Source organism: Equus caballus, chromosome 3, assembly GCF_041296265.1.
Source record: "Equus caballus isolate H_3958 breed thoroughbred chromosome 3, TB-T2T, whole genome shotgun sequence".
Lineage (NCBI taxonomy): Eukaryota > Metazoa > Chordata > Mammalia > Perissodactyla > Equidae > Equus > Equus caballus.
The window spans coordinates 117,598,982-117,621,043 of record NC_091686.1 but is presented as its reverse complement, the minus strand read 5'-3'; the positions used below and the strand labels follow the sequence as shown (position 1 = coordinate 117,621,043).

At 38.2% G+C, this 22,062-nt stretch overlaps 1 long non-coding RNA gene across 1 annotated transcript in view; it reads left to right on the top strand.

Moving 5' to 3' along the window:
• Positions 1-20,645, top strand: part of LOC106782990 (uncharacterized) — an 84,435-nt gene extending 63,790 nt beyond the window's left edge. Inside the window, exons 4-5 of the long non-coding RNA XR_011437214.1 lie at positions 15,566-15,675; positions 20,102-20,645. This is a non-coding gene — a long non-coding RNA (uncharacterized lncRNA). The remainder of the gene's footprint in view (positions 1-15,565; positions 15,676-20,101) is intronic.
• The last annotated feature ends 1,417 nt before the right edge of the window (positions 20,646-22,062 follow it).

Sequence of the window (22,062 nt, the reverse complement as noted above, 5' to 3'; positions counted from 1 at the left end):
ATCAATGATCCCCTACAGGACTCTGTAATCTGATAACAATTGGAAACTCAGCAAAGTGATTATCAGCTGTTTCACAATGACAAATGTTTGCCAGCAGAGCAGATGAGAAGGAAGATCACAGAGGAACCTCTTTATGTGGGAAAGGTAGAGGAAGCATACTGTTTTGGGGATTTGATCCTAATACTGGGGTAACTGTAACCCAGCCAAAGAGCAAAATGGAAACTGCTGGGAGTGGGGGAACTTTGCTTCTGTTCTCTCAAAATCATCACAGGAAAAGTTCGTCCCATGGTAGGGAAAGAATCTAGACCAGCGTTAAGATGGTAGCCACTTGTGGCTACATATGGCCACTTAAATGAATTATAATTAACTAAAATGCAAAATGCAGGTCTTCAGTCACATTAGCCACATTTCAAACACTCAATATCCATATGTTGCTGGTGACTATTGCATTGGGCAGCACAGAGATAGAACAATTCTATAACTGCAGAAGGTTCTATTGGACAGCACTTATCTAGAGCATAAAGTGATGAGATTAAACAAAGCCATTGATGATGGTGCAGAGCTAATTAGCAGAGCGAGCATTTGTAGGGCAGTGCTAGGGTTAAAACTGAAAATCCCAGAATTGTTCCATGTCACCCATCCATTAAATGGCAATAACAATATCCACCCATTTTTTTTTTTTTAAAGATTTTATTTTTCATTTTTCTTCCCAAAGCCCCCCGGTACATAGTTGTATATTCTTCGTTGTGGGTCCTTCTAGTTGTGGCATGTGGGACGCTGCCTCAGTGTGGTTTGATGAGCAGTGCCATGTCCACGCCCAGGATTCGAACCAACGAAACACTGGGCCGCCTGCAGTGGAGTGCGCTAATTTAACCACCAGGCCACGGGGCCAGCCCCCACCCATTTTTTTTTTAAAGTGCAATGAAGTACACATAATATAAAATTTACCATCTTAATCATTTTTAAATGTGCAGTTAAGTATTTTTAATTATGCTCATGTTATTGTGCAAACAATCTCCAGAACTTTTCCTTCTTGCAAAACTGAAACTCTATACCCATTAAATAACAGCTCCGCATGTCCCCATCTCCCCAGCCCTCGGCAGCCACCATCCTACTTTCTGTTTTTAAGGATTTGACGACTTTAGATACTTCATATGAGTAGAGTCATACAGTGTTTTTCCCTTTGTGACTGGTTTATTTCACTTAGTATAACGTCTTCAAGGTCCATCCATGTTGTAGCATGTGTCAGAATTTCATTCCTTTTTAAGGCTAAATAATATTCTATTGTATGTATTTCTACCACATTTTGTTGATCCATTTATCCATTGATTGATGGACACTTGGGTTGCTTTCACCTTTGGCTGTTGTGAGCCTCTAGGAAGAAGGGTGTACAAATATCTCTTTGAGACTCTGCTTTCAGTTTTTTTGGATAGTTACCCAGAAGAGGAATTGCAGTAATTCTATTTTTAATTTTTGAGGAACTGCCATATTGTTTTCCATAGTGGCTGCACCATTTTAGTTCCCACCAACAGCACACAAGGCTTCCAATTTCTCTGCGTCTTCACCAACACTTGTTAGTCTCTGTTGCCGTCTTTGTTTTTGATAGCAGCCATCTCAATGAGTGCGAGAAATCCTCCATTTTTAAGGGCTACTTTATTTTCCATGATGTGGGTGCTCGTCTTAGAGGCAGGAAAATTTTTTTTTTTGCATTTCTGGTTAAAATGAATTATAGAAATCACCTTTAGTATAGAATGCATTATTGTAGAAAATTGAGAAAATATGGAGAAGACTTCAGAAGAGAGTGAAAAAATAGGCATAATCTTACCACTTAGACATAACCACTTATAATATCTTGATGTACATTAAAAATACATAAAGCAACTTTATTTTTCTAAATAGGAACTATATTCTATGTACTGCCTTGGAATTTGACTTTTTTACTTTTTTTTTTCTTTTTAAGATTTGTACCTGAGCTAACATCTGTTACCAATCTTCTTTTTTTTCTTCTTCTTCTTCTCCCTAAAGCCCCCCAGTACATAGTTGTATATTCTAGTTGTGAGTGCCTCTGGTTGTGCTGTGTGGGATGCCACATCACATGGCTTGATGAGCGGTGCCATGTCAGCAGCCAGGATCCGAAGCAGCAAAACCCTGGGCCACCAAAGCGGAGCACCTGAACTTGACACTGGGCCACAGGGCTGACCCGATATATATTTTTTTTAGCAATACCTATTGGGCACTTTTATGTCATTAAACAATTTTAAATGTCTTATAATAAATGGGTGGTATTTAATCATATGGATGTAACATACTTTAATTTATCACTTAATTTTTTAGAATGTTTTTGTTTATTCATTATTGTAATTACATTGTAATGAATTCTCTTAAACATAAATCACTATATAACTATAAGAAAATTTTCTGGGACACATTTCTGGATTTTTCTAGCCACAAGGTTTGGACTTTTTAAAAAACTTTTCTTGTTGAAGAATAATGTACATATATGAAACTAAAAGTCATAATTGTACAACTTGATAAATTATCATAAAGGGGACACATCAGCATGACCAATATTCTTTTTATCCAACCAGCTTTTTCAACAAAAGCTGAATATTGCCAGCCAACTCAGGTTAGTTTCTCCGGGAGCAGACACCAAGGTGAGAACCTGTGTGTAAGGGAATCATTGAGGAAGTGCTCCCAGTGGAAGCAGACAAGAGAGCAGGAGAAGCAGAGCAGGGAAGGGGAGAAAGGTGTCATCAAAGGGAAAGTCTCCACAGGTAGCTTCAGTCTGGTCTTGCAGGAGAACTCGTGACTGAAGGAGAACTGTCCCACCCGATGACATGGGGGCAGGCTTTCTCCCTCCCAATGACAATCAGTGGCGACGGCCCTGCAGGGAGAGAACATCAATTCCCAGACCCTTCTGGCTCTCTGTGCCTTTGGACAAGGCCTCCCAAAGGACAGTTTGTTCAAGAACCACCCCAGGTACTATCCACTGAAAGCACTGAGGAAGCAGAGGTGGAGGTATTTGGGGGTGGGGACTGGTGCACGGAAACAGTAGAAAGGATCTGAAGGGACAGGGGGAAGCCCTCATACAGTCCACCCCACCTGCCTACCAGAAGCTCCCCTCTTGCCCAGAAGAAACCATGACTCTGACTTTAACACCATAGATCAATTTTGCTTGTTTTTGAACTTTATATAATGGAATTATACAGGCGGTACTCCTTTGTGTCTGCCATCCTTTACTTATCACGATGTTTATGAGACCCAGCCAAGTTGTCGCACATGGCAACCGCATGTGCATTCCATCGTGGTGTAGGATTCCATCCTTTAACTATACCACGATTTATTTATTCAGTTTACTCTTCTAGGACATCTGAGTTGTTTCTGCCTTAACAATATTATTGATTGATACTACTTTGAACGTTGTGGACCATTATACTCTCATTTCTGAGGAAAGGAACTGCTGAGTCATAGGGTAGGCAATGTTAGTTCCGGTAGACGTGGCTAGAAGCAGTTCTCCAACGTGGTTACGCCAGTAAAAATGCCTCCCAGAAGTTTATAGGAATTTTAGTTTACATCCTCATCACACTTGCAATTGCCAGTCTTCTTAAATTTTAACCATTTTGGTGAGTATATAGTGGTTTCTCATTGTGGTTTAAACTAGTATTTCTTAAAAGAGATGTTGAACATCTCGTCCTATGTTTATTGTCTATTTGGGTAGCCTCACGTGTGTGGAGTGAATACTTGTAACTGTTGCCCATTGTAAAACTGGGGTTTCTGACTTTTCATTACTGATTATTAGAATTTATATACATATAATTGCATATTATATATTTATTTATAGACATAGTAATGTAAATAAATATATATATTTGTATATACCCACACATATATATATTCTGAACCCAAGTCTTTCTTGTCTGTATGTATTGCCAATATCTTCCACTTTCTGACTTAATCTTATACTCCCTTAGTGGTATTTATTGACAAAATAAAGTTCCTAACTTTAGTGTGATCTAGTTTACCAATCCTTCCCTTTGGACTAATACCTCGTGCACCTGTATAAAAACCTTTGCTTTCATCAAGGTCATGGGAATATAATTCAATGTTATTTTCCAGAATATTGTTTACCTGCAATTCATTTTTTTGTATATAGTATGAAGTAGGGATCACGTTTCATTTTCTTTCCATATGAATATTTTTTTGACCAGCATAATTTATTGAAAAAAAAGTCTTTCCTGTGCTTTTCTACAGTTCCACCTTATTCATAAATCTAATGTTCATATCTGCGTGGTTCTGCCTCTATTCCAATTTATCTACTTTTGTGCCAATACCACTCTGTCTCATTTGCTATATCTTTATAATAAATCTTGATATCTGTTAGAGTGATTCCTACAACTTTGTTCTTTGATAAGGAGAATAAACTCTTACATAAAGAAGAAACAAATAACAAACCTAACAAACATAACACTTTACGTCACGTATTCTAAAATTTAAAAACTCAGATAACAAAAACTATTCTTTATGTTTTTGCCCCCTCACTGTCATCCCCCTTGGTTCTCTCGTGGGACTTCCATGAGCTCCTTTTAAAATGTCTGTCAGCATATCATTTCAGACGGGCCCCTTATCTTGTTTACTGTGTCCCCTAGTTTTCAAGACATATATTTGCACCTATTTTCCAGTATGTACCCTACATCACTTATTCGTCTTTCCCTGTTTTCAAAATTTATGTTTGAGTCATTTTTTGGGCATCTGTTACCAGGCCCTTGAGTTTGGGTGTCTTGTGAGTTCAGGGCCTCCCTCTGAAACAGAACTCCAAACTAATTCAGAAATGGGATGTTTGTTTTGAGGACGTAGCAAGCGGGACATGGAATGTTGGGTGATACTCATGAATAAAACAAACCTGAGGAAAACTGGAGTGTTTAGAACTGTGACAAATCTTTACCTGGCTTTTGGCTGGTGTATCCTCTCATCTCTTTCCACATGCAGATATCTTAGTAAATGATAATGCCGCATTTAACGCTTCTGTATTGTCTTGTTTTCACAACAAATGGGTGTAGTCTTGCAAGACGTGGAACAACAGGGATCCTGAGAACAATGGAAAAGGGCTACAAAGTGCAAATTGGGCGTATGTGTGGTGAGACCCCTCGATGTCTCCAGATTTTTCCTCCTCCTCACCTGCCCTCTGCCACCTGGGGATTGATGCTGCCGCAAAGCTCCATCCCCGAGCTATTGATCCTTCAGGAAGACTTTTGCTCTTCTAGGTGGGAAGCACCGACTGAGTCTGGCTACCTGGGTTTCCATCTGCTCTCTGACCCCATTCCCCTTCTTCAAAAATGCAATTTTTCTTTGCATGTGCTCCATTTTGATCCTTATACAAAACGGATTGTTCTGAATCTTTGAGTTATTAAGGAACCTTGCAACTGCTCAATTTTTGTTAAACTGTGATGGTCCCCTACATGTAAAATGCACTAAGAGTGGAGGCCAGCTCCCCATAGATGGTCCCAAATGATGGTTTTCTCTTGATGGCTCCTGAACCATGGAAGAGAAAACTTGGAAAAATCTTTCCCTTGCCAAATGGGGACAAAGTATCTCTAGGAAGATGAAGCTTTTGAAAGAATGATGTTTTCCTGTATTGCCTCCCTCACAACATGCCCAGGGGAGGTTTCCGAACCTCATTAAGAACCTCAGGTGAAGTGGAGAAACTATAAGCCTTCTACAGATACTTGCAAAAGTCCACAAGATAAAGACTAAGCCCTCACCTATTTGAGATTTTTATCCATCCCTCAGGACAGGTTGGGGAAACTGTAGTTGCTGAAGCATCCAGGGCACTGGAAACATGGGCGTCCAAACAAACCTCAGTCACCTCTGTGTCTTGCCAATATATTTAAAACCACTCTTGTACCAAGAGTCTACACATCTGTATTTTTCTATTATGAGGATGGCAGAATCTCCTCTATGAAATTGTCTGTATTAATATAAGAATAAGCCTTTGAAGTATCATCGCTGAAGTCTCTGAGTCCTGAAGAGTGCTCGTCCTAGAAATCATGACTGCAGCTGTTTTTCTACTCACAATACATGGACCACAGACTTCTCGCCAGGACCAGTTAGTTTACTGAAGTGAATTTCTATTGTCCAGACTGTAATTTTTATTACGACTTTTTATTTTGAAATAGTTTTAATCTCACGAGAAGCTGCAAAAATAATCCAGACTTCTGGGGTACCTTTCATCCAGCTTTTCCCAAACATTAATATCCTGGAAAATCATAATACGTGGTCAAGACCAGGAAACGGGCATTGATGCAATAATGTTAACTCAAGTGCAGACCTTATTCAGAGTTCATAAGTTTTTATATGAAGTCTTTTTTATTTTTACTTTAGGTGTATAGTTCTACAAAATTCTATCACATGTGTAGATTGATGCGAACGTTACCACAATCAGAATACACTCTGTTCCATCACCAGAAAAAAGTCATTCATTGTTGACTTTAATTTTTTCAAACTATGTTTCAAAAAAGATCAAATTAGAATAATTTTACTTGCTTAGTGTAATCTATTATAAATGTCTAATTGGGGGAACAATTATTATATTTTAAATATTTTAAAATATTAATATTTAAAGTGTCTTAGTTTGTCAGAGAGCATTTAGAAGATCCTAACATGTAAATCTATAACTCTAGAACTTTGTTCCAGTTATATAGTATATCATTGTAAGCAGCAGTGTTCTGGCTTTCTATTGCTGAATAACATATCACTCCAAAATTTAGTGACTGTAATGATAACACCATTTGTTTTGCTCACAAATCTTCAATGTGGGTAGTGGGGACAGCTCGTCTCTGCTCCAGGCAGCATTAGCTGAGGTGGCTGAACTGGGGCTGGAGGATTCACTTCCAAGATAACTGAGTCGCCTGGATGGAAGTTGCTTGCAGTCAGTTCCTTTCCGTGTGGGCTCCTCCACAGAGTGGCGTGGGCTTCCTCACAGCATGGTGGCAGGGATTTATGAGTAAGAGTAGAGACAGGAAATGGAAGCTACCAGGTTCTTAAGTCTGGGGCCTGGAAACTGGCATGGCATCACCCCCATCTATTGGTCGAGAAGACACAGAGCCTAGATACAAGGAGAATGGACACATACCTCACCGTTTGGTAGGAGGAATGCCAAATTTTTGTGACCATATTTTAAAACCACCACATTGTTTTTCATATAAAGAAATCTGTCACCTTAAAAAAATGCTTGGAGTTTAAAAAACATTACACATGTTTTGCAATAAAAATGAAGTTCAGAAATACCTTAGTCTTGAGATATATTTGTTTGGAAAAGAGGCTTCCAAAAAAAAAAACCTAGTAAGATGTATGTAGTGAAACATATGAAATGTGGTAAGATCGTATCTGAATATTTTCATTATATGTGCAGGACTAATGATTTTTAACAAGAGCAATGGGATGACAGTAAATATCTGAAAATAAAAATTATAAGAATTAAACATTTTTTAAACTAGTGATATTTTTTGTAGTGGAGTTTTAATTTGGGACTGGTAAAACAAACCACAGGCCAAGGAACTGATATAATGCTTGGTCCTGAGGCCAAGAGCCTTAAAATATTGCTCAATGGGAATGATAGTGCCTCTTACTTTTCTTTATAAAAGACTCCTTTTTGAACCTCATATTTTTAAAAATATTAATGCAAAACTTGGAGATTTTGTATTAAATTCTTTTCAAATACGAAAAAGGTGGCGAAAGTAAATTTAATAATGAAATGGGAGCATTTATCAATTTTCCTTGATTCTAAAAAACATATATTTTGTGTGATACTCTGTAGTATTAAGTACAGTTAACATAGAAATAAAAATCAGGGGTTTTGGTACATGGCATATTTGATTTCACTTCAACATTTGGATTCTGCTCTAAAACTAAATAGCTAAAGCTTTATACAAATGATCTAAAATACAGCACTTCAGTTGAAATGAACTGTGGCAGTTACGATGTTATGGCTATAAACATTCTTCTCTTAGGAAATGACTCCAGGAGGACCAGGATCCAGATAATCTGGAAATTATATGAATCGTAGAAAAGTTTCCATGTGAACTTGGGAATCATGGTTTTAATTTGTAATATCCGACTCGTTTCTAATTGCTGATATTTTAAAATAAAATGGTATTTTATTTTCATATATACTGGTTGTTTTCTATAGCACATTTGATTGGTTTTGTGAATGTAGAATTTATATAGTGTCAAGGTAATGCCTCTGGGAAACCGGTGTCCTAAACTAAGTTTATCTCCAACTAAAATGAGGACATGAAACATATATGAGAATTTCAAAGCAAACCACGAGAGCTTGTGTTTATTTTATTTGTCTAGCTAATCATTTGGGATTCTAAGGTCTAGGAACCTTCTTGATCCCCCAGTGGAAAATTAAAATCTTTGGCTGGTATTGTGTCAAGATACTACTAATTAGGATAATCTCGTTGCGATAATACATAATCTGCTATATTAAAATGACAAGGGGATGTTACGTATGAAAATAAGTGTGCTCTGACATTATCAGAAATTAAATAATAGGACTCAGGACTGGTTTATTCAACCAGGAAGCAAATAGAGATATTTTGTACTTGTAACTACGTACCAAGTCATTGCAGGTGGGTTAGAGAGTGATGAAATGAGACTGTTGTGCAGAATTTTTAAGACAGTGCTCGTGATTTTTTTTTAACCATCTCAAGACAGAGCAGATTCTTCTTCCCTAGTGTTTTGACAATGAAAGCAACCTTCCTGGTCTGTGAATTTATCAGTGGCACCTATTGGAATGCCAACAACTTCAGACTGAAAGCCAGCAGAAAGCTCTGAAGTTAACACCACAGATCAGATAAATACCTGCAACACAGTGAGAACTTTTAGTTGATTCTATAACAGTGATTTTCAAAGCATGGTCCCTGGCCCAGTGGCAGCATTAGAAAATTTATTAGAACTGCAAATTTTCGGCCCCACCCCAAACTTAAGGAGTCAGAAATTCAGGGGGCGAGGCCCAACTGTCTACTGTTGTTTTTTTTGAGCAAACCTTCCACATAATTCTGATGCACAATAAAGTTTAAGAACCATTATTCTAGAACAAAATAATCTGATTGCAAATCTATAACAAAATACAATATAAACAAAAAGAACTCCCCCCAAAATGAACTTATTCAGTAGTTATACTTTTGCATTAATGTTGAATTGCTACTTTGGAATGGTTTTCTTATGTTCTCAGTAAAGTATAAAGGCAGTGATGTTTATTTCATTTTCAAGATGTTTACTATACAAGAAAAGGAAGTATAATTTTTCAATCAAAAATGAGAGTATGGACAGTGTACTATTAGAATTGAATTGGAAATATAAAAACCAAATCACTGCTTTACAAAGGAAATTCAGAGAAAATCCTTTTTAGCTCTTCCCAAAGACATAGCCCAGGAGAATGCTTTCCTCTCTCTCCCTATCATTCACAGCAGCGCTTACATTCTTGTCTCCAATGCTATTTTCCCACCATGAGAAACCAGGTTCCTTGCAGAAGTAGCTGATTCCACTTTTGGATTGAAAGGTAAAAAGTGAGCCTGTAGGGGCCAGCCCAGTGGTGTAGTGGTCAGGTTCACACGCTGTGCTTTGGTAGTCCAGAGTTTGCCAGTTCAGATCCCAGGCGCAGACCTACGCACCACTTATCAAACCACACTGTGGCAGGTGTCCCACATATAAAATAGAGGAAGATGGGTACAGGTGTTAGCTCAGGGCCAATCTTCCTCAGGAAAAAGAGGAGGATTGGCAATGGATGTTAGTTCAGGGCTAATCTTCCTCACCATAAAAAGAAAAAAGTGAGCCTGTATATGAGAGTTCCCTTTTCTTCACATCCTCTCCATCTTTTGTTATTTCTTGTCTTTTTAATAATAGCTTGCTGGCTGGGAATGTAAATTGGTGCAGTCACCATGGAAAACAGTATAGAGATTCCTCAAAAAATTAAAAATAGAACTACCATATGATCTAGCTATTCCACTTCTGGATATTTATCCAAAGAACATGAAAACACTAATTTGAAAAGCTATATGCATCCCTATGTTCATTGCAGCATTATTCACAATAGCCAAGACTTGGAAACAACCTAAGTGCCCATAGATGGATGAATGCATAAAGAAGATGTGATATACATACACAATGGAATACTGTTTAGCCATAAAAAAGATGAAATTTTGCCACTTGCAACAATATGGTCGGACATGGAGGGTATTCTGCTAAGTGAAATAAGTCAGATGGAGAAAATCAAATACCGTAGGATTTCACTCATTAGTGGAAGACAAACAAACAAACGTATAGATACAGAAAATAGATTGGTGGTTACCAGAGAGGAAGGAGGCAAGGGGAGGGTGAAAGGGATAAAGGAGCCGGTTTGCATGGTCACAGATGGCAACTAGCCGTTTGGTGGTGAACATGATGAAATCTATACAGAAGTCAAAATACAATGATGTACATCTGAAATGTGTATAATGTTAAAAACTAACGTTATCTTAATCTTTTAAAAAAATGTGAGCCTGTAAAGCCTGTTGTGCCAGAAAGCAGGATAGCTTTCACAAATAAATAGCTTTTCACAGCATCATATCAAAAGGATACATAATTCCCCATTTGAGGTGAGCTTCTACTGATCAAGTTGAGACAACTGGGTATCAAAAGAACACTGACAGAGATCATTTATACACAGTAAATCTAAACGTCATGGGTCCCTAATGATTCACACAGGGAGAAAACACTAGCATACAGGCCTGTAAATGAAGGTGAATAGAAGACAAATGTGATCTTTTTGGTCTTGCTATTCAAAATATGTTGGTGTTATTGATTCACGTATTGCGTCAATGAAAAATAAAGAAACTATGACTATAAATCTGTCACCTAGAAAACATATTTTTCTAACTCACTGGGAACATCAGTGGAATGATTGTATACATTGTGACCTCTGACAAATAGAAATGGCAAGCAGTAGGATATATTGGAGTATATGAGGAAGCCATTTGGTATAAACCTAATTCAGCCTAACTTTGTTTTTCATAAAGGGCCTGACATGGCCATTGAGCATGCATTGTCTATCTGCTTTAAACATCTCCTATGGCAAGAACAAATGCCCTTAAGATAAAGGTGCAACCTGCCCCCACATTGGCATTTCCTTGAGGATAAGCATCTTTCCTTAGGCTAGGAACTGATTGTTGCGCTCACCCTGTGACCAACCAGCTTGAGACAACAGACCTGGCACCCTGCTGTGTCCACCCAGACTGCAGACCCACTACCTGCTGTGTCCATAAGACAGAGTAGCCTTATGACTATTGTAAAAGGGACATTTCAATCATATGTGAAACATCCTCTTTGGGGATATATAACCACTCTGTATACCCCACTTCTTTGGTGCCCTTTCTTCCTTTGGGAAGGAAGGCCCCAGACTATGGTCCTCACATTTTGGCTCAGAACAAACTCACCCAAATTTTCATTTATAGATTGGTTATGGAGTATTTTCATTGACCCCTCCAATCCGGTAAAGGCATATAAAATACACAAAATCCACTTGGAAATAATTCTAACTATCTTCTAAGCATTTTGTTATCTTCCACAGGGTTTAAATATCTAGAATTAAAAGAACAACATTTATACTTTTAAGTATGTATCAACTCGGGGGTGGGGGGGGGGGAGAGTTGCAGCTTTTTGTTAGTAGAGAGGATAATTAGATAATGCGTTTAACTTGAATTCAGAAAAGGAACCACTTTCCTCTTGCAATTATAAGATTTGACCTAACAGCCATCAACTAGCTTCCAGATTAAAATATCTGTTAGCATAAAATGTCATTTAAAAAAGGTCCTAACTAGCCTGAGGTCTTTCCATTGTCCTAATAAAGGTGTGGAGTGCAGGTTAAATAACCGTGACTTTAGCTCATGATAACTTCAGCTGCTCTTTCTAGCATCAGCATCCGTCTCCACACATTGCTGTCTTCTCAAAGGCTCACTTCTATTCCAAGTCCTTCTCAGCCTAAATATGTGCTGCCAGGCCCACACTGGGCTCTATGGCAATCTGGTGGGACCCTGGGTCTACACAGAGGAATTTCAGGGAAAAAAACTGCTTCATTCTCAAGATAGGCTCTGCCCTGTGCGTGCTCTTGTTGGCTCTTGTGGGAAACAGGGAACTCATTGCAAATTAGTGCTCTCTGTGATGCAAAAATCCACCAACAAGCCACAGCGAAATTAAAACTGCAAACAAAAGCAAGATAAACCTGCTTCCTCTGCGAATAGCAGATATCACTTGAAATCCAACAAATCTAGAAATTTTTGCCACACAGGGGCAACTTCAGCCCAGCAGAGAAAAGGGGAGTTACCCTGTGGCATCCACAATGGACTTACTGAAGACCATAAGTGAATCCTGAAAAACTGTGTGGGAGCCGAAAAATAACTCCAGGTCTATTGACGGGAAATGGAAAATCACTCATTTTAAGATTCCTAAGACTTTCCCTCGTTTATCGTGGATGCCTACTCTGTTATAGTATTCTATACCATATAGTGATACTATATACAAATTACCAATAATATACTAATTACTAGTAAGAAATTTATTTACTAATAAGTACAAGAACCTTCCTCCCCTCTGAATCCTAAAACTATACCTGGAAAAATGGTGGGGGAGCTATCTCCTCCTGTACTCGGTTATGAAAACGAACCCACAAAATTGATGAGTTAGGGACTGAGAGTGAGATGGGCACCTGGCTTCTGGCTAGTGAATACTCTCCTCATTCTTGCAGATTTTTAGAAACGATGAAAGCCATATTTAAAAATTTATGTCTACCGTACATAAAATCTTTCCTAAGATTGTCTTGATCATCACAGCTGTTCTCATTTCCGCTTACGCTTTAGTAACAGTAACATGGAAGACTTGCATGTCATCAACTGAAACACACACCCCTACTTCTGCTAGGAATCGTGTCAAAACTCAAGATCAATTTAAGGAGAATCTGTACATGTTATAGTCCTTGATTTATTTAGATCTTTTATAATTTCTTTATGGAGATCTTAGGAAACACATACACGCACATATAATTGTATATATAGACATGGTATGTATATAATTGTGTACACATATTTGCAAATGGTATTTAAATTTCATTTTCTAGTTGTTGCTCTTACATAGAAATGCAGTAGACTTTCATTTATTAACTTTGTAGCCAATGAAATTGCTGAGTTCACTACTTAGCTCTAATGCCTTATAGTTTTTTTAAAAGATTTTCTACATATTCAATGGATATATGCAAATATGGTGTGAATAATAGTAGTTTCATTACTGATTTTCCAGTCTTATTACTTTTCTCGCCTTATTGCACTGGCTACCACCTCCAGAAGGATGTTGAATAAAAGTAGTCTTCCATTGCCTGGCTCTTGATGTCAGGAGTGAAGTTTTCAATGCGTTACCACTAAGTGCACTTTCTTGCTGTAGTTTTTTTTTTTAATTTCCTTTATTTGATTAGCAAAGTTTACTTCTATTTCTAGTTTGCTTAAGGTTTTGTTTTGGTTTGTTCAAATAATGATTAGACATTAATTTTATCAAAATTTTTCTACAACTAATATGAATGATCACATGAACTAGTTTTCTATTTCTTCTTGGGTTAGTCCTGGTAAGTTGTGTTTTTCACTGAATTTGTCAGTTTTACCTAAATTTTCAAATAACGGGGTAAAGTTGTCCCCAATAACTTCTTGTTTTAATAGCTGCTGGATCTATCCTATCTTTATTCTAATATTGGTGATTTGTGCTTTTTTCTCTTTTTCTCTTGATCAGTCTTGCTAGGGAATTGTTGATTTTGTTTTGACTTATTGTTTCAACCAATTGAGTTCTGACTCTATTGATTCTATGCACTGTATATTTATTATTTTTTAAAATTTATTTCTGCTCATTTTATTATTTTCTTTCTTCTACTGTGTTTGGGCTAATTTGACGTTATTCTAGTATCTTAAGAAGCATATCTATCCCATCTATTTTTAACTTTTTAAAACAAATAATATATATATTCAAGCTGAGAAGTGTCCTTCTAACTATAATTGTAGCCTCATCCCACAAGCTTTCACTAGTTTTATTTACATTTTCATTCAGTTCAAAATATCTTATAATTTTCATTGTGATTTCTTCATTGACCTATGGTTAATTTAGAAACGTTTTTGTTTACTTTCAAAATTTAAAAAGAAATTTTAGTTATCTTCTTGTTATTCATCTCAAGCTTAATTCTACATGATCAGAATATAGTTTATATGATTTCAGTTTCGTGTGTGTATCAAAGTATCCTGTAGTTGTCAGGTGCAGTGTTCTGTGTACTAGGTCAAACAGGTTAGAATTTTTAAATTCTACTTTTAATCTTCAATGTCCTTTCCAATTTTTTCTCTGATTTTGTCATTGCCTTGTTCTGTCAGTGACTAAGAAGGGTGTGACAAAATTTCCACAATAATTGAACATTTGTCTTTTTCTCTTAAATTTGTCAATATTTGCTCTATGCATTTGGAGCTATGTTATTAGAGGAAAAAATCAATTAGAAGTTCTATATAATCCTAATGGGTTGACAGTTCTTAAATAATAAAATGTCTCTCTTCCTCTCTTATAGCTTTTCCCATTAAATATCATTATTTTCACATCTTAAAATAGTATTTAAAATTTTTGATATTTAAAAAGACAAATTTTAACTGTCTTATTCTGATATTAATATTTGTCAGCCTTCTTTTGATTAGTGTTTTCATGGCATACTTCTTTACATTCATTTAATTCCAATTTCTTTATGTCTTTGTATTTACAATGTGTCTCTTTTATGTTACACAAAGTTTTGGGGATTTTTGTTTGTTTTTAATTTTTTTGATGCATTATGACAGTTTTTTTTCTTTTCTTTTTTTTTTTTAAAGCTTGGTTCCTGAGCTAACATCTGTTGCCAATCTTCTCCTTTTTTTCCCTTCTTCTTCTCCCCAAGTCCCCCTAGTACATGGTTGTGTATTCTAGTTTTAGTCTTTCTGGTTGTGCTGTGTGGGACCCCCCCTCAGCGTGGCCTGATGAGTGGTGCCATGTTCGTGCCCAGGATCTGAACCGGCAAAACCCTGGACCACCGAGACAGAGCATGTGAACCTAACCACTCGGCCACGGGGCCGGACCCCAGTGTGACAATTTCTGTTTTTAATTAGAGTATTTCATCTATTTATATATAATGTAATGTCTTTGTTTTTTATTGATATTTTAAAAACAATGTTAGATTAACAGAAATTGAGAAGATAGTACATAGACTTTCCATATACCCCACACACAGTTTCCTCTATTATTAATATCTTAAATTAGTATGGTAGTTTGTTACAAGTAATAAACCAATACTGATACCTTCAACTTTTACCTGCTGTCTTTTTCTGTCCCGCTATCCCATCCAGGATAGCACATTACATTTCCTCATCGTGTCTTCTTAGCCTCCTCTTGGAGCTTGGGATTCAGTCTTCATGAAGTCTGGACCCTTGTCCTGGGCATAGCCACTTGGAATTCCAACTGAATGGCATTTTTTCTTTAACTTTAGATGTGTTCCAGGACTCTCCTGTCACAGCCCCATAAGGACGCTGGAAGCTCTCCTCTGCTTATTAGCCTGTCAACTGTTCTTGAGAAATGGAGGATCCGTTAAGGTGAAAGGTAATGCCAAGCATTGTGGTCACCTGTATGGACTTTGGGCTTCAATAGTTCAAATAGCTGTCTTCAAATAGATTTTCTTTTCAAAAAGAGTTTTTCCTGTATTTCTAGTTTTTCGCAGTGACAGTGTCCATCCACACAAAACTAGTTCACTTTAACTGTAGTGGGTGAAGGCATTTGAAAAGCATTTACTCTATGCTGCAAACCAGCTTTCCTAAACATTGTACCAATTTTCTTTTTCCAAAAGTTTATAACAGAAACTATTTCTCCAGACTCCAATAACAATGTCTATAAGTAGTTCTCTTGAAGCTCAAAAAAATAGGAGAAAAGATCAGAATTCATTCATTTGTTAGTTTATTCAACGCACTTTTGAGCTCTTACTATATAGCAGGCATTCTCTCTCTTTCCTTTTACTTTCAAGAGGCCTGTAGACTCTAGAGAAATTGTTTCCCACCCTTCTCTCCAGCAGTCTTTAAGCTGTACAAAAAAAGATGCTTTCTCAGAAAAAAAATCACATTAATAATATTTCTCTAGAAGTGTGGATGCCTAACTGCCTCATATTCTCAAAAGTAAAGAGTCACCCTGGGGTCCTTCCTTGAGTGAACACCATTTACTCCAACTGACATTTCTATCTGCTTTACTAAAAACAGAAGTTCTATTGACAACCTTTAAATGGAAGTTCCTCTTACAAAAAGAAAATCAAGTATAGAAGACAAGGAGGAAGCGACCATTTGAAACTCCTGTGTGGTTTGAATTGCTCCATTATATATACATAACTTGGTGATCCATATAATTTACTTTTTAAGAGGGTCGTAACAGACATTAATTTAACCACTTTTATTTAGCGAAGGTGTATCAGGATGTGGAGTATTATGTCTTAATGTCCTCTTCTCCACCTTCAACTCATAAATCATTTATCATGCATCATTTAAAGTAAGATAAGGTAATTTAAAATTATTGATCAATTACTCCTGTGTGCTACACAATGTTCTAGGAGCTCTCATCAATAGCAGCAAAAGAACACGATTAAAATGAAAACAGTATTAGCAGCCACTGTCTATTTCTCAAATACCACATGCAAGGCTCACCATAAGCACTTCATGGGCATGGTCTCAGTCCTCACATCAGCCATCGGAATTGAATGTTCCCGCTTCCCACCTTTTCTACTGATCAGGCAATTGTTGCTCACTGAGATGAACTTTGATATCAATGGAAGCACCAAGACGCTTCAAAGGATGATGGATATGAATGCAAATATCAAGTTATAGTTAATTTAATTAAACAATAAATAAAGCTATATGTTTGTTACATAGTAAAATTTATGAGGCATTCTAGCTTTAGAAACTTGATTTTAATTAGGTAGAGCTAAATAAATGACTAGTTCCCAAAGATAGAGGGGGTTTGTCTTTCTCAGCATGCCATACTCAAGAAACTCAATCTCTTTTTTCTATAGTAAATGCTTCTCTATTACATGGATAGGCCCTATTTATCCATTTTTACTTAAGTAAACCAATGGTGTGTGGGAAAATCTACTGTTTCCACTCTATAACAGGGGGATGCTACCCTAGGATTCCATTAAATTATGACCCACTAAGGACAAATTGACAGTACATAAAAGGTAAAAACTTGTGCTTTTTATAGACACTTTTTGCAAAATTAGTTTCTTAAAGAAAAATCACTTTTAACAGGAATATTATGTAATCCATGAAAAGAGAACATTTGTGCTGCTTTTATAGATGAGAAAACTAAGGCTCGGTCGGGTTAGATGAATTGCCAACTTGCTAAATTCAAGAACTTAAAGAAATTTTATTTAAAATAGCATTGGTTCTGGTACATTTGATGTGTCACGTATGAATTAAGGTAAAGAGTAAAGGAAATAGAAGGAAAGTTCTATTTTGTATGACTTTGTTGAAATTCCCATATAGTGAACTTAAGCTTTTATTTCAAAGCCCCCACTGACCAAAAGCACTTGAAGTACCCTATCTTTTGGTCAATTTGAGCTCCAGGCCGTTATCCTTTGGTGGTTGTTCCTTTGAAAAGAGTTCAAAAGTACGTTTTCAGTGTTTGATTCTTTTGGCCACACAGCTTTTAAGAAATATGGAACTGTGTCCAGGACTGTTTATCATATTTGAATTAACCATGTAGAATTCCTAACAGCAAGCACTTACAATTCTCTCTTCCCTTTTTGTTTTGGAGCTGGTTTTCTTTGATTGGATACTTGTGTCTGTATACGTAAAATGCAACCAATTTTACTTCCCAAGTGCAGCCCTTCCCAGTCAATCACAGCACCCCTCACAGAGTGTAGGATGATCTGTTCCCACATCTCGCCTATCCTGTCACAGCCCCTGACGGAACTCTTCAACGGCTCCCCTTATAGTGGACAAGATCCAAACTCCTTCTCATGGCACAGCTCCTGCCTTCTCTCGCCAACTTCATATTCTGCTATCTTCTCCTTCAAAACTCATGCTTTAGGGGCCAGCCTGGTTGTGCAGCAGTTGAGTGCGCATGTTCTGCTTCGGCGGCCCAGGGTTCACTGGTTCGGATCCCGGGTGCGGACATGGCACCGCTTGTCAAGCCATGCTGTGGTAGGCGTCCCACATATAAAGCAGAGGAAGATGGGCACGGATGTTAGCTCAGGGCCAGGCTTCATCAGCAAAAAGAGGAGGATTGGAGGCAGATGTTAGCTCAGGGCTAATCTTTCTCCAAAAAGAAAACAACAACAACAACAAAACACTCATGCTTTAGAAAATATGGATAACCAGTTGGTTCCAGAATATGCATCGCTCTCTCATTCCTCTCGTGTGTGTTGCTGCTGCTCTCTCTATGATGTTTCTTCCCACCTCTCCAGCTTTCTCTCGTGGATCTTTGTCTGGAACTGCTCTAAAGCATGTGTAGCTACCTATTGTAATAGTTTGAACCTCTATGTCCCTTTGGACTTTAAGTTCCCGTACATTCATTTCCTCAACAATCATTCAGCAGTCACTGGGAGTCAAATATTGTACTTAGGTCTGGAGATACCTCAAGTTCTAGGGTTAAACATATTAACTGGAGACACAGTTCCTGCTCTCAAGAAACTCCCAGACTGATGGCAAGATGGGTACTCAATACTATGTGTTATAAGTGCTATGAAATAGGTGTCCCTTAGTCATCAATCCCTTGTTTCAAACTAATGATTCTTTACATTTTAATTTCCCCTGTTCAATTACTGATGTGGTTTCTGTCTCCTAAGAGGACCCTGAACAACACAATGGGGAACTCAGGGACTTTGAAAGCATATATAAGGCCTTTAACATTATGCCTAATGGAGATTGGGGTTTCAGGAGAGCTTCTTACTGGAGACACCCTCCAACCTTAGAAACCATGGTGCTTGGAATTCATTAATTACACATTGAATGGATCAATGCTTTTTAATGTTATTTTTCTATTTACAAATGTCTTATAAAGTAGAGAAGCATTATTATTACCACTTAACAAGTAAGTATGTGGAAGCCAATTGGTCATATCAATTTACCAAGGTCACAATAATCATATGACAATTCTTTACCATTTGCTCCAGCAATCCCACCTCTGGATATTATTCAAAGGAATTTAAATCTGGATCTTGAAGAGATATCTGCACTCCCATGTTCACTGCAGAATTGTTCACAATAGTCAAGATATGGAAACAACCTAAACGTCCATCGACAGATGAATGGATATAGAAAATGTGACATATACGTACAAAGTAATATTATTCAGCCTTAAAAAAATGTGTATGTCACCATTTGCAACAACATAGATGGATATAGAGGACATCATTCTAAGTGGAATGAGTAAGACACAGAAATACAAATACTGCATGATCCACTTATACGTGGACTCTAGTCAAACCATGCAAACATAGTCAAACTCACAGAAGCACACAATAGTTGCCAGGTGGCTGCCCTGAGCTGTGGGGAGGGGAAAAGGGGAAGATGTTAGTAAAATGGTGCAAAGTTTCAGTTATGCAAGGGAAATAAGTTCTGGAGATTTACTATACAGAATAGGACGTATGATTAACAGTGCTGTAGTGTAGACATAAAAATTTGCTAAGATGGTAGATCTATATTAAGCACAGTCACCACAAAAGGAAAAACAGAACCAAACAAAAAACCAAAGGGGTCTGGAGGAAACTTTTGGAGGTGATGGGTAAGTTTATGGCATTGATTGTGATAATGGTTTCACTAGTGTATGCTTATCTCCACGCAAACAAGTTGTATACTTAAATATCTACAGCTTTTTGTACCTCAAAAAAAAAATCATCATATGGCAATGTTTAGACCAGAGCCACAGTTCTCCTCATGCCTAAGCAAGTGATCTTTCCAACTGTTCAAGGGTATTGCAAAAAAAATAATGAGAATAATGTGTAGATACTGAAAGGTGGTATGATTTTTTTCCTTTCATTTTTAAGGAAATACGGAAAAAACATTTTGGCTGTTTGGAAATCTGGTTCAAGACCTTCCTTCTGATTGACAACAGTGAGGATATACCCAAGGGCGGAGTGCCAGACCTGGTTTCTCTGTCTTCAGGTCCAAATTTACTTCTTTTCTGCTTTGTATGGGAGTAGATGCTGTCCCTTGCTGGCTGCGTTTTTCAAGCTCCCTTGTCAGCTGGCTTCTGGCTTGGTTCTTCTGACATGAGGGACTAGTGGAGACATGTCCTGGTGAAAGAGAGAAGCCAGGGCACCTCTCACCCTTCCTGTCTGCCTCAAGCAGCGTCCTTTGTGAGCAACTGCATCTTCTCTATGACTCCAGCTTCTGCCCAAAAGGCTCGTCGAGCTCCCAGCATCTGCCTGGGGATGCTGAGCCCTGGACTCTGGTGACACTGCCTCCCCCATTTGCCCTTGCCACTCCAGGGCTCAATGGTGTGTGCTGTTGTTAACTCTGGGCTAACTCGCTATCAGTTTCTCCATTACCTGTGTGGCCTAAATTCCCTCCACTAAAAGTAGTTGATGACACTTTTCTTCCTGGAATGACTTTGACTGATTCAACCAGGCTGGGGTTACCAAAAACCCTTTAAAGTTGGGCTAAATATTCAAATGTATTCTTAGTTTGTCAGATGACAAATGAGTGAAGTGGGCCAGGTGTAGAAAAATATATCCCTAATATAAAAAGGACAATAGAGTGAGTGTAATGATAAATGGCACCTGTTGTTTGGCATCAGGGTTGGAAGACGACAGGGAGGGGAAGAAAAAGGGAGAGGTGCAGGGCACTCCGGAGTCCAAACCCTCGCTACTCAAAACAGGCTTCACTCCCACCTGCAGCCACATCTTGGGTGATTGTTACAAACACACTATCTGGGGCCCCAGATCCATTGAATAAGAATCTGTGTTTAAGCAAGATGCCCAGGTGATTAACATGCACTTAAAACTTTGAGAAACTGCTGGTCCACAGGATCTCTGCTAAAGGTGTGCCGCAGCTTCAGGTGAATGTTGCTAGGTAAGCATGCGTCTTGCACATTATCAGATCTCACAACTTTTCAGGATAAACTGGAAATTACCAAAAACATATGTGAAATCCTTTGATTTTTCAACACTGTACTTATATTTTTAAGGGTGTGCATCCTGGATAGAACTCATCTCTGGGCTTCATAGGAGCAGCTGGGTCAGATGGCTACATATGCTTAAAGAAACAAAGGGTGGTGCTTGGAATGCATGTCAACAAAACAGATTCGCATCTTTTATCCTACTGAAATTTACCTCTATCTTATGTGATTTACTCCTTTCATGGGTGGGGAAACAGAAGAAAACTGGCTCCTGGAACAGAAAGAGGGCTCAAAGGCACACGGCTCATAAAAGACCAGGCCGGGACTTCATCAAACTCCAATATCCCCTTTCTCGCATTACAGATTTGCTTCCAGAGTCAATGGGTCAGCGTCCTGGTGACCTGGGATCTATCTAAGGTGCGAAAATCTTGGGATTTTTCCCCTGCTGTATCTCCAGCAAATAAAGTAACGGTTAAGTGCGGAAACTTCCTCACCGTTCACAAAGTAGACGTTTAATTACCAGAAGCTTCTGTGTTCCCACAGCAGGATGCATAAAAGGAAGTAAAGTATAATTGTAGCAGTGCGTCTGGTTCGGAAATTAAAACTCAGCAAGGAAGGGCGTGCAGGGAGCCAGATGGTGTGGAGCATAAGGTGGCCTGCCGTGAGCCACTTTCCGCTCAGGCGGCTCATTGGGAGCTGATTTGTTCGAGGCTGGGCTGCCCTGGGCCAGACCCCTGGCTCTCTGTTCAGGGATTGTCTGTGCCTCCTTTAACAAACACCCCCTGTCTGGCAGATTTCTTCCAAAGAGGCTCAGATGGATTGTCAATGGTTTGCAGGCAAAACTGATAATCTTCAGGAACTCCTGGAAAGCCTGGAAAATAGTAACTC